Source organism: Coregonus lavaretus, assembly GCF_964263955.1.
Source record: "Coregonus lavaretus genome assembly, chromosome: 20".
Lineage (NCBI taxonomy): Eukaryota > Metazoa > Chordata > Actinopteri > Salmoniformes > Salmonidae > Coregonus > Coregonus lavaretus.
Window position 1 is genome coordinate 33,329,153 of NC_140007.1, and position 13,210 is coordinate 33,342,362.

The 13,210-nt window shown below is 43.5% G+C and overlaps 1 protein-coding gene across 1 annotated transcript in view; it reads left to right on the top strand.

Moving 5' to 3' along the window:
- The first annotated feature begins 552 nt into the window (after positions 1 to 552).
- Positions 553 to 13,210, top strand: part of LOC311148133 (plexin-A2-like) — a 212,543-nt gene continuing 199,885 nt past the window's right edge. The window contains exon 1 of the mRNA XM_084185028.1: positions 553 to 578. The gene's annotated coding sequence lies outside the window, so the exon portion shown is untranslated. The remainder of the gene's footprint in view (positions 579 to 13,210) is intronic.

Sequence of the window (13,210 nt, forward strand, 5' to 3'; positions counted from 1 at the left end):
AATAATACATATTTTAGTTTATACTTAGAACCAAGTGAGTAGGATAGAGGTGGTGGGGACAGAGGTGCATGCACAGATAGCCTACACTCTAAAAATTAGGGGTTCAACAAGGGTTCTTCTAAGATCCTCAAAGTTCTTTGAAGAACCTTAGGGTTCTTGGCACTGAAAATTGCACTCAAAAGGTTCTTCCAAGAACCCCATAGGAGGTGGGTTTCATCGAGGAACCTCCTTAGTTGGTGGGGGCTCTTGCAGGAACTTAACTGCCCAACTGAAACATTTGGATTTGAATTTGAAAGGACAGCAGGTGCAGGCACTTAACTGAAAAATCTCCTCAATTTAATGTAAGGTTTGTCCCTTGTATGATCTAAATTGATATTGTTTTCTGATGACATATTTGTGCAAATCTTTCTAAAACAGAAAATGGACACAATTCAATGGATATCAATCAACAAAGAGGTAAGAATATGTACTGTAGGCTATACGAATATGTTGAAGGCTAGCTGTATTGGGTGCAGATGACTGAACTGCTCACTTTTGTGTCTGTGTCTGCAGGTATACAGACAAGGAGGCATACAAAGGTATGTCAATTAGTATTGGTATGTTATGCAGATCACATGTACCATCCTCCTCCCTTACCTCTTCAATGAAAATCCCATAGGCCTCTACATTATGCACAAGGTATGTGTATGAAAACCATTATTAAAACAGTTTGTTTCATTCACATTTACCACAAAAAACATGATATGAATACTGTCATGTGCATGTTTTGTTAATCATCTGTATAACTATTATTTTTTGGATTCACAGACTTCACGCTCCCTACACCTCTGATGAATATAACAGGAAACCTGTTTACCATGCACCGCAAAATCATTCTGGCTATGGATACGGAGAACATCAACACGCCAGAGGATATACCCATTGGACGTGGGGCTCTGCTGGGAGTTTACCTCATATTTGGATTTTTGTATTCTGCTTTGCCACTAAAATCATAATAAAGTATTGTGTTATTGTTGTTATTGTTATGCATATTATTATTATTATTAATAATAAGGGGGGTAGTTAAAACATTTACCCCAAAAGGTTATTCAAAAGGTTATTTGAGGATCCATTGAAAGGGGTTCTTTGAAGAATCCTTTTAAAGGGTTCTTCCAAGAACTTATAGGGGTTCCCCAACAGTTTCAATTTGAAGAACCCCTAAAGGATACTCCAGGAACCTTTTCTTTTTATAGTGTACTCTGTGCTTTTGTATGTGCTGTGTCAGTGTCACCAGCATGTAGCGCACACTGGCTTCTCTTCTCCTCTGTGGGCTGGGCTCCCTCCCCCAGGCAGCCAGACCCGCCCTCCCCTGTTTAGCTTGAGAGATTTTGACAAGTCACTATGCATGCAGGCGGAATCCTTGACCTATTTCTTAACTAGTGAACAATCTAAACGTGTTCAGCAGCTGGGTATTCTGGAGTAGGCTTCTCCCTTAAAGACCCCCCCCCCCCCCCCCACACACACACACACACACACACACAGAGACACGTTTTCCTACACAGGCACTCCAATGCCTTGCAGGCTGGCTGCTGTGTGTTCACTCACTTGTTCCTTGCAGATATAGGTGTCCACATTCTCTGCTTGAGTGTAGGCTACTCACCATATTTGTTTGTTTAATGCAATTGGTCTCCCCCTCACACCGATGTTTATCTGAACCTGTCAACTGTCCAGCTGTCACAACAGAGATCTCTATCTCACTGACCCACACACGCTCCACTCATGCCTGTGTGTACATGTGCGCATGTGTGTGTGTGTGCCATTTTGTGTGTGAAAGAGAGGGAGAGTGTATCTATGTGAAGACTGACATAAGAGAGACTTATAACATCTGTGACATTGATCAAGTGGAGTGTAGCCAGGGAGAACGTTTAGTTGGAAAGTGGTTGTTGTGTGGTGTTAAGCAGAACTATCTCTCTCCTCATGCTGTTCAAAGGCTGGCTCCTCACCCAAGACAGACTCCTCAACCATATTACTGAGTTCTCTGAGCTTTCAGTCTCTCTCAACCCTAACTCAAGGGTTAACTATAGTTGTAAACAACAGGCTTTTATTATCTGCCTGCTATGCAGCTTCTTTAAGCATCACGTCCAGCCCACCTTATTTAGAGATAGCTAAGCTTCTGTTAGTCATAATTATCCCAGAGGACTTAGAGGAGTAGACAGTTGCCAGCAGCAGTGCCCAGATGTGTTACATTAATGTGGGGGAGTTCAGATGCTTTTCACAGCCTTGCTTTAGGAAGAGTGGGAGGCTAAGGGTTCTACTCATCCATCAGCCTAGTCACAGATATGTACGGAATGAACTGGACCTTGCACATCTCATCATTTTTTAGGCAGAATGCATATAACCAAAGCTACAACTTTACTCTTAGGTAATGTAATGTACAGAGCAACATTTGTAATGGACACTGGTGGTTTGAATGTTTTATCAAGGAAGACCATTTACAATCACCCCAAAAAGTGCATTTAGCTTGTAACACCTTACCTTGTATGCATTTGAAAAGTGCTTCTTTATGTCACTGTAGCCAGGGCTACCCTGAAAGTCATGCTGTGGTAGTTTCCATCATGTTGAGTGGTTGTGTGTGTAGCCTTTAGTGACTTACTGAATCGTTGAGACCAGTTTGGATTGATGGCTACAGGCCTCTACATTGGTAAATAGCAGCTGGAGTTGGTATGAGCAACACATTGCACAGGGAGTAAAAATCAATGGGACTGCTCTGCATTACATTTTCCAATACATTCACAGAAACTCTAATGCACCAGAAGACTCCAAAGACCGAAAGTGCTGCTTCTGAAGTCATAGAGTCTGTGAGTCCGAGGTGGGTGGTTTTCCTTTTTAGCTGCTGTGTGTGTGATATTGTGTTGAGAGAGGTTGTTTCCTGATGTCTGTCAGAGTGCTGCTGGCAGAGGCCCTGCAGTGGGAGGTTGGAGGGCTGGAGGGTTGGACCCCCAGACAGAGCAGTTGAGCAGCAGGCTCCAACAAGTCTCTCTCTCTCTCTCTTCAGAGGGCCAAGCTGAGGGGGGAACCATTAATGTCCTACCGCTTTCTGGCAGGATAAAGTGTCCAGGGCCCTTATTCACAAAGACTATCAAAGTAGGACTCCTGATGAGTGCTGATTTAGAATAATTTTTGCCTTTTAGATCATTATGAACATCGACAGGGGAGACCTGGTCCTAGATCAGCATTCTTTTTAAATATGGGTCCAAACCCCAGACCTCACCATGCACCCCCATGGCTATTGACGGCATTGAGGCTAATGCTGAACCCCAGTGTGCCTGCCAGCTTGCTGAAACAAAGCCTTTTGTCCAACTACTGAATCCAACAGATGGAGAAATGGACAGTAAATGAAAGTAGGGGAGAGAAGGGAAGGAAAGGTAACAGTGGAGCGTGTTAGAGCAGAGCGTTTGGGAAGTGTAACACCCTCAGAGCAACATTGGTGGAACATTGGAGGAATTTTCCCCTGTGGTTGCGCTGCCACAGTGACGTAGAGCACCCAGTGTGTGAGGGTTGGGCCCATGGCAGCTCTCTCTCCAGGGCCCAGGCTTTGAGAGCCTTTATTGAGATATTCATGGATTGCCTTCATGACACATTTCCATGGGACAGGATCTCTCGCCTCAGCCATTCTTTAGTGCCTCAATCTGCCCGCCACACTCGATACATCAGTCACCCTCTCGCTCTCTCCCTCAGTTACAGAACAGGCTCTTTAGGCATTCACCACCATGTCCACATGTCTCTGCCCAGACCCAGTCTCACTGTTTATCTGATCCTTCCTGTCACAAGCCATGCTATATTTTACCTGCTGTAACAAAATTACCCCGATGCCCGAGATAAGAACAGCAATCATGGCACCAGGACCTGCAGAATAACAAGTCTGCCTGTTTGTTTGTCAGTGAACTTCACACTGGCTGTAAGTCACAGGCAGCCTGTCAGACCCAGTAGCAAGCCAAGCATTACCTCATAGCTATGAGTGTTGTTTTCATTATTCAAGAAGGGGCTGAAATTGACATTTGGGTTGTTTGTGTTTCCAGAACAAAACCCTCAGGCTGTTCCTCCACCTCAAGACCCCGCTATTTGTTGTGCCGAGACGAGACTGTTCCCAAGGCAGCACAACAGCCTAATCAAAGCATTGAAAAAGGGGGAAAAAGACCTTGAGGCTCGAGCTTTACATTCAAATGATTTGACTTTTTCAGTTTTCATGAAAGCACTGAATGCATTGTCTCTGTCTCTGCATTTTCCCTTTCAGTCTTGGTTGAATATAAGTCAGTTTAGGCCTGGAAGCATCAATAATCAATTAGCTTTTGTCATGGGAGGATGTGCTGTTTTGTTTAGTGTGGAAGTTGACAATAAGTGAGCAACAAAAGGGTGTGAGGCATGCAGGCAGGCAGGGAGGGAGGGGGCTGGGCACAGCACAGACACCAAGGGGCAGCTGTCAGTAACAGACAGATGACAGTGTGACAGTGACTGCGTCCCAAATGGTTCCCTATTCCCTATGTAGTGCACTACTTTTGACAAGGTCCATAGGGTTCTGGTCAAAAGTAGTGCACTATATAGGGAATAGGTATGGGAACAGGGCGCTGGGCACAGTGGGCAGAGAGGGTAAAGAACGCCAATGTGCCACATGCTGGCAGAGTCCACAACGCCCCCTGGTGATGTGGATGGACGCCCTGCCTGGCCCTACCACCATCACCATGGTTACCACTTACAGCAGGGGCAAAGCAAGCAGCATTGCTTTGGCTAGTCTAGTCTGCTCATGTGCTGTGAGAAAGAGTTCTGGGCCAACGGCAGCTTTGTCTCTACTTCACTGCTCGGACTGCTGTCCAATTACAAGCAGACCAATTACAACCTGAAGCAGGAGTGTATTACTGCTCTCCATTAGCTCTTTTTCATCCAGTTCAAAAAGCTAGGTGTAATTTGCTGCTTCACATTGACTTAAGCTTTATTTTTCCTCACTTGGAAATGTAGCATACAATTCTTACAGTTTATGCATTTGCATCAGTGCCATATGAGCCATCCTCCCTTCACCAGCCTCCACTGATTTGCGTTATCTTAATTTTTTTAACGCAATTCTTAGTCAGAAGAGCGAGGAAGGAACCGTGTTATGGGGATGAGTATTCCGTAGTGTGTTGCCCTTGCCTGGTCCTAAGGTGCTGGAAGGCTGGATCTCTGGAGCTCCGTGACATGTATCCAAGATGTCTGTCTGTTTTGTTACAATTCTCATGTCAGCCAGGGCCTTATCTGTGTGGATAGCTCCTCTTCCCCGTCGGAGACACCTTAACACATCCTCTGCCTTCAGCTGAGAAAACCACAGGAGATAAGGCTCCCAAACTCATTCCTGAGAAAAGATAGCGAACAGAATACCTCAAACCAGAAACCCTTTCCAAAAAAACTCCCTCTTTCCACTGCCGACCAAAACAAATCCAACCAAAGCGATGATGAAAGACCTCGAAACTCCAACTTCCAACTGAAAACCCATCCTTGGCTATCCTTCTCCCTGTATGGTTGGGTTTGTGTGAAAGGGCAGACAATCACAGAAGGGCAGGCAAGCTACTGACATTCCAGGAAGATTGGACACACTCCTTTAAAAACATGGAGGGTCCATTCTTAGGCCTTCAACACTGGGTCATACCACAACAGTCTGAAGGAACGGGAAAGGTATTTGGGAGTCTGGAGTCGGGAAATGTGTTTTTAAGAGCTTGGATAAGGCTTGTTCCCTCCCATTCCTGTACCTCAGCATGCAGAATCTTTATTTTGACCAAGGGAAATGAACAAGTCACATAATAAATTGCATGGACTCACTCTGTGTGCAATAATAGTGTTTAACAAGATTTATGAATGACTACTTCATCTCTGTACCCCACACATACAATTATCTGTAAGGTCCCTCAGTCGAACAGTGAATTTCAAACACAGATTCAACCACAAAGGCCAGGAAGGTTTTCCAATGCCTCGCAAAGAAGGGCACCTATTGGTAGATGGGTAAAAAATGAAAAAGCTGACATTGAATATCCCTTTGAACATGGTGAAGTTATTAATTACACATTTGATGGTGTATCAATACACCCAGTCACTACAAAGATACAGGCGTCCTTCCTAATTCAGTTGCCGGAAGGAAGGAAACCTCTCAGGGATTTCACCATGAGGCCAATGGTGACTTTAAAACAGTTACAGAGTTTAATGGCTGTGATAGGAGAAAACAGAGGATGGATCAACTACATTGTAGTACCTCCATAATACCAACCTAAATGACAGAGTGAAAAGAAGGATGCCTGTACAGGATAACAAATATTCCAAAACATGCATCCTTTTTGCAATAAAACTGAAAAAAAAAAATAACTTTATGTCCTGAATACAAAGCGTTATGTTTGGGGCAAATCCAACACAACACATAACTGAGTACCCCTCTTGGTGGTGGCTGTATCATGTTATGGGTATGCTTGTCATCGGCAAGGACTAGGTAGTTTTTAAAGTATAAAAAGAAACAGAATAGAGCTAAGCACAGGCAAAATCCTAGAGGAAAACCTGGTTCAGTCTGCTTTCCAACAGACACTGGAAGACAAATTCAACTTTCAGCAGGACAGCTTATGTAAATGAGATATTTCTGTATTTAATTTTCAAGAAATGTGCAAACGTTTCCAAAAGCTTGTTTTCACTTAGTCATTATGGGGTATTGTGTGTAGTTGGGTGTGAAAAAAAATATTTAATTCATTTTGAATTCAGGCTGTAACACAACAAAATGTGGAATAAGTCAAGGGGTATGAATACTTTCTCAAGGCACTGTAAATTCATGACTATGAACCACATATGACCAGTATATGTCCTATATATGACCTGTATATGACCTCTATATGACCTATATATATGAACTGTGTATGACCTACATATGACCTGTATATGACCTGTATGCGAAAGTATTCACCCCCCTTGGCATTTTTCCTATTTTGTTGCCTTACAACCTGGAATTAAAATGTTTGATTTTTGGGGGGTTTGTATCATTTGATTTACACAACATGCCTACCACTTTGAAGATGCAACATATTTTTTATTGTGAAACAACCAAGAAATAAGACAAAAAAACAGAAAACTTGAGCGTGCATAACTATTTACCCCCCCCAAAGTCAATACTTTGTAGAGCCACCTTTTGCAGCAATTACTGCTGCAAGTCTCTTGGGGTATATCTCTATAAGCTTGGCACATCTAGCCACTGGGATTTTCGCCCATTCTTCAAGGCAAAACTGCTCCAGCTCATTTGGATGGGTTCCGCTGGTGTACAGCAATCTTTAAGTCATACCACATATTCTCAATTAGATTGAGGTCTGGGCTTTGACTAGGCCATTCCAAGACATTTAAATGTTTCCCCTTAAACTACTCGAGTGTTGCTTTAGCAGTATGCTTAGGGTCATTGTCCTGATGGAATGTGAACCTCTGTCCCTGTCTCAAATCTCTGGAAGACTGAAACAGGTTTCCCTCAAGAATTTCCCTGTATTTAGCACCTTCCATCATTCCTTCAATTCTGACCAGTTTCCCAGTCCCTGCCGATGAAAAACATCCCCACACCATGATGCTGCCACCACCATGCTTCACTGTGGGGATCGTGTTCTCGGGGTGTTGAGAGGTGTTAGGTTTGCGCCAGACATAGCATTTTTCTTGTTGGCCAAAAAGCTCAATTTTAGTCTCATCTGACCAGAGTACCTTCTTCCATATGTTTGGGGAGTGTCCCACATGGCTTTTGGCGAACACCAAACATGTTTGCTTATTTTTTTCTGTAAGCAATGGCTTTTTTCTGGCCACTCTTCAGTAAAGCCCAGCTCTGTGGAGTGTACGGCTTGAAGTGGTCCTATGGACTGATACTCCAATCTCCGCTGTGGAGCTTTGCAGCTCCTTCAGGGTTATCTTTGGTCTCTTTGTTGCCTCTCTGATTAATGCCCTCCTTGCCTGGTCTGTGAGTTTTGGTGGGCGGCCCTCTCTTTGCAGGTTTGTTGTGGTTCCATATTCTTTCCATGATTTAATAATGGATTTAATGGTGCTCCGTGGGATGTACAAAGTTTCAGATATTTTTTTATAACCCAACCCTGATCTGTACTTCTCCACAACTTTGTCCCGGACCTGTTTGGAGAGCTCCTTGGTCTTCATGGTGCCGCTTTCTTGGTGGTGCTCCTTGCTTAGTGGTGTTGCAGACTCTGGGGCCTTTCAGAACAGGTGTATATATACTGAGATCAGATCATGTGACACTTAGATTGCACACAGGTGGACTTTATTTAACTAATTATGTGACTTCTGAAGGTAATTGGTTGCACCAGATCTTATTTAGGGGCTTCATAGCAAAGAGGGTGAATACATATGCACGCACCACTTTTCCGTTATTTATTTTTTTGAAATTTTTTAAACAAGTTATTTTTTGTATGTCCATTACATGAAATCCAAATAAAAATCCATTTAAATTACAGGTTGTAATGCAACAAAATAGGAAAAACGCCAAGGGGGATGAATACTTTTGCAAGGCACTCTATGACCTACAGTTGAAGTCGGAAGTTTACATATACTTAGGTTGGAGTCATTAAAACTTGTTTTTCAACCACTCCACAAATGTCTTGTTAACAAACTATAGTTTTGGCAAGTCGGTTAGGACATTTACTTTGTGCATGACACAAGTAATTTTTCCAACAATTGTTTACAGACAGATTATTTCACTTATAATTCACTGTATCACAATTCCAGTGGGTCAGAAGTTTTCATACACTAAGTTGACTGTGCCTTTAAATAGCTTGGAAATTTCCAGAAAATGATGTCATGGCTTTAGAAGCTTCTGATAGGCTAATTGACATCATTTTAGTGAATTGGAGGTGTACCTGTAGATGTATTACAAGGCCTACCTTCAAACTCAGTGCCTCTTTGCTTTTCATCATGGGAAAATCAAAAGAAATCAGCCAAGACCTCAGAAAACATTTTTTAGACCTCCACAAGTCTGGTTCATCCTTGGGAGCAATTTCCAAACGCCTGAAGGTACCACGTTCATCTGTACAAACAGAACTGAAGAAGCGTGTGCGAGCAAGGAGGCCTACAAACCTGACTCAGTTACACCAGCTCTGTCAGGAGGAATGGGCCAAAATTCACCCAACTTATTGTGGGAGGCTTGTGGAAGGCTACCCAAAACGTTTGACCAAGTTAAACAATATAAAGGCAATGCTACCAAATACTAATTGAGTGCATGTAAACTTCTGAACCACTGGGAATGTGATGAAAGAAATAAAAGCTGAAATAAATCATTATCTCTACTATTTTTCTGACATTTCACATTCTTAAAATAAAGTGGTGATCCTAACTGACCTAAGACAGGGATTTTTACTAGGATTTAAATGTTTTTGGCTAAGGTGTATGTAAACTTCCGACTTCAACTGTACATATGACCTGTATATGACCTGTGTATGACCTACATATGACCTGTATATGACCTACATATGACATTTTTATATCCTGTATATGACCTGTATATGTGGAGAGCAGTGGGAACCAGAGACTGGATAAAAAGGGATTTTTTAAGAAGGCATCTTGTCACGTGTTATGAGTAGGTTGAGGCGTGTGGGAAGAGTAGACTTGATTTATGGGAGCGTATAGCCGAATGTATAGCCGTCTCGGATAAGGTTTGATTCAATGTGGTTCTAGAAGCAGTTGATATTGATTTTGACCTGCCTCTGACCTTTCAGGACAAGGCTTTGGAATTCACCCCCAGCTGTGTGGCATTGAAGGGTGAACAAGCAACAATGAATGTTGTTTTCAGTTGTCAGCCATCCCATCAAATACTATCAAGCAAATAGCCATTGTGATTTGGGTAATAGACTAAACAAACGTCACAATCGTCTTTTTAAAATGCTGAAATTTGTTCCTGTCTTGCCAAGAATTATCCTTTATCACAATGAATCCATCAGCTGGAAGTTGGGTTTAGTTTTCCTAGTCCTGTTTCTTCTCCTGTCTGAGAAACTGTCTGCTCTGTTCACCACTGTAACAACCGCTAGTCTGCCTGTCTATCATAAGCAATGATATGGGAGACATGACAGCCGGATCTTCACGCAAAAAGAAACACAATTATTACAAACATAAACGCCTCCTAGGTCTTAAATTACAACTGCCGCGCTAAATAAATAATAAAATGTTGACATCATGTATAATTCACTGATCAACAGCAATGTGGGTCAAGCAACAGTGTTTCTTTTCTGTGGCATTTAAGGAGAATGACGGGGAGAATTAGGGGATCTAAGACAATTATGCTGCGTGGTGTGTGGAGCGTAGTGTGACAGTGCTGAGACTGGCGGCTGAGGAGATCCTCTGTGTTGTCCATGAAGATGTTGATTAAATATGACTGCTCTGAAGCACAGAGCTGCCTGCCTGGAGGGAGAGGAGGGAGGGAGAAAGAAGGAGGAGGGCTGCACGCCTGGAGGGAGAGCAGGGAGGGAGGGAGAGAGAGAGGGAGGAGGAGGGGGGACGGGTAGGTTTGTACTTGAAACCAGTGAATGAATATCTATCTGCTCATGTCTTAATCTGCAGCAGTTTGGGATTTGGGGTCTAATGCCATTTTAAGCGTGACACATACAGAAGGTGAGGAGTGGATGGGATCTCTGCCGTTCATCTCTTCTGTGTCAGTCAAAGGCCTGTATTCAACAAGCAGCACTCCTACTCTAAGACACTTTATGATTACGGGGCCTGGCATTGACATTGCCCTTTTGCAGAGGTACTTAGTATTCCCTCTCTGGTTTTAATACCCAATAGGGGAGAGACCAAGTACTGCTGCTGTTGATTTAGGAGTTTTTATTCTCATCACTGAAAGCTTTGGGAAGCTTGTAAGAACAGAGTTGTAATGCTTGTCTGTCTGCTGCCTCGACAGTCTAACTGCTACAGCTCTACTCTAGAGACGTTCTATTTGTCCATTAACTTAAGGAATAGAACATTGTGTTTAACTTGACAGAGGTGAATAGGTGAGATTAATTTGCATCCAATTACAAAACATCCTCTACATTAGATAGATATTATCATAATTCAAATTCAAACACAAAAACATGGATATTTGCTTTCTTCTGAATATTTTATTGCCAATGTTCCATGTATCATTGAAGAGGGTTTTGTTAACTATTAAGCAAAATATGCTTGACAGTGTCATTGTTGATCAAGAGAATTAAGCATTCATTCCCTGTGTTATTTTGTGTACACAATTCTGCTCTGTCTTTTCAAAGCTGACAATTAACAGCTTACAGCTTTTGTCCCCCTCCTTCTCTTCCTACTCCCTCTCCTTCCCTCCTTCTGCTCTCTTCCTCTGTTCTCTCTGTTGTTTGTTTGGGAGGGCGGAGGAGTGAGAACAAGTGAGTGAGGGTGGGCTGGGTGGAGAGATGCCAGTGGAAGCAGGTGTGACTGTGTGGCTAGACAATGCTGTGAGATGTCAATAGACGTGTTCACCTGTTATTTGTCTGCCAAACGGTCATGCAACCTAGTAAACACCTCTCTCAGTTTTCTGACTGTTCTGCTCTGTCAAATAGGGACTTAGATACCACAACAGTTAAAGGGGAGGGGCCGTCGGTTGGCCAGTGTGTCAATCACTTTGTAAACATGTTCATAGTACACAAACACATACACACACACCTGCCTCCTCACCACACAGCAAACCCCTCTCTTTTCAATCCTGTAGCAGCCCGTCAGCCCTTCCCTAAAACCGTTGAAGGGACTGATAAAGGACACAGTGTCTTTGTTACCTCTCCCACCACGGTGGGTTACTATGTATGCTGCCTGTTCTGTCTGCACAAAGGACTAGCAGCTTGAATGGCTCCAGTTGTGAAATACTCTAAATGCAGTCTGCTCAAAGATTTCATGTAGCACTGCGTCACGGTAAATAGACCCCACCCCTCTCTCTTTGCTAAGCTCTGACGCTGCTAGCCACAGGTCAGTCTGAAACTAGGGACAGGAAGGAGGGACAGGATTGGCTTATTAGCCTAAAGTGTGTGTCGCTGCAATCGTGTGCTCCATTCTTCATTATAAACTGGGTGGTTCGAGCCCTGAATGCTGATTGGTTGACAGCCATAGTATATCAGACTGTATACCACGATATGACAAAACATTTATTTTTACTGCTCTAATAACGTTGGTAACCAGTTTATAATAGCAATAAGGCACCTTGGGGGTTTGTGGTATATGGCCAATATACCATGGCTAAGGCAGGGCTGTATCCAGGCACTCCACGTTGCATCGTGCAAAGAACAGCCCTTAGACGTGGTAAATTGGCGATATACCACACCCCTTCGGGCCTTATTGCTTAAATGTAATGTTCCCTTCTGTATTGCAACAGAGGTATTTAGTGATGGCCGTGGGGGTGTTAGCAAGCTGGTGTGGTTGACGCAGCATCCAAATAGGCTGCAACAGACAGGCGACAGGCAGCTGTGTTAGAACAAGATAAAGTTTGATTACTATTAGCTGCCATAATGATCGAACAGAAGCACAGCGGCATCCTTTCAGTAGCCATTCCACTTGCATGTGGTACGTATGAGGTCTGTCACACTAAGGGATTTTAGCTCTTTCTGATGGGTGCACGTGAGGAAGATGGCTGCCATTCATAATTCAGCCCAATGAGACGACGATCTGTCAAATGGTCCAGTGCCATTTAAGATTCAGTACTAGATTCATTGTACCAGTAGCAGATGCACTGGGTTGTGAGGCACTAAGTAAAGAGGCACTGGGGTGAGAGAGAGAATCAAACTCTAGTCGAAGCTCATGGAGTAGCCTACTGGGAGCATATGTCTGTTATTATTCACCCATTGTGACTGAGAGGGCTGTGAGTGGCCAAAGGGCTTTCAACAGGGACGTCTGAGGAGCAAATAGTCTGTTTATCCTACAGGACCTGACTAACTGTAGCACCAGGCCAGGCCAGGCCAGGCCAGGCTAGGTTGTGGTCAAAGAAGTGATGTGTGCTCTAACTCAACCTCGCGATGGCAGACAGCATCCACAGCCTATGGAAAAACACATCTGGTAGGAAACAGAGAGGGGAGGACTGGACCGGAGCATAGAAAGGTCTGGGATTTGGGATTATTCCTTGTGACATTAAGCCAGACAGGAAGAGGAAGGAACGTAGGAAGCCGAATCGGGAGGAGGGGAGGTATTATATTAGACGTAGGCCTAGCCTGGGAAGTCTTGACGTGCTGGGCAT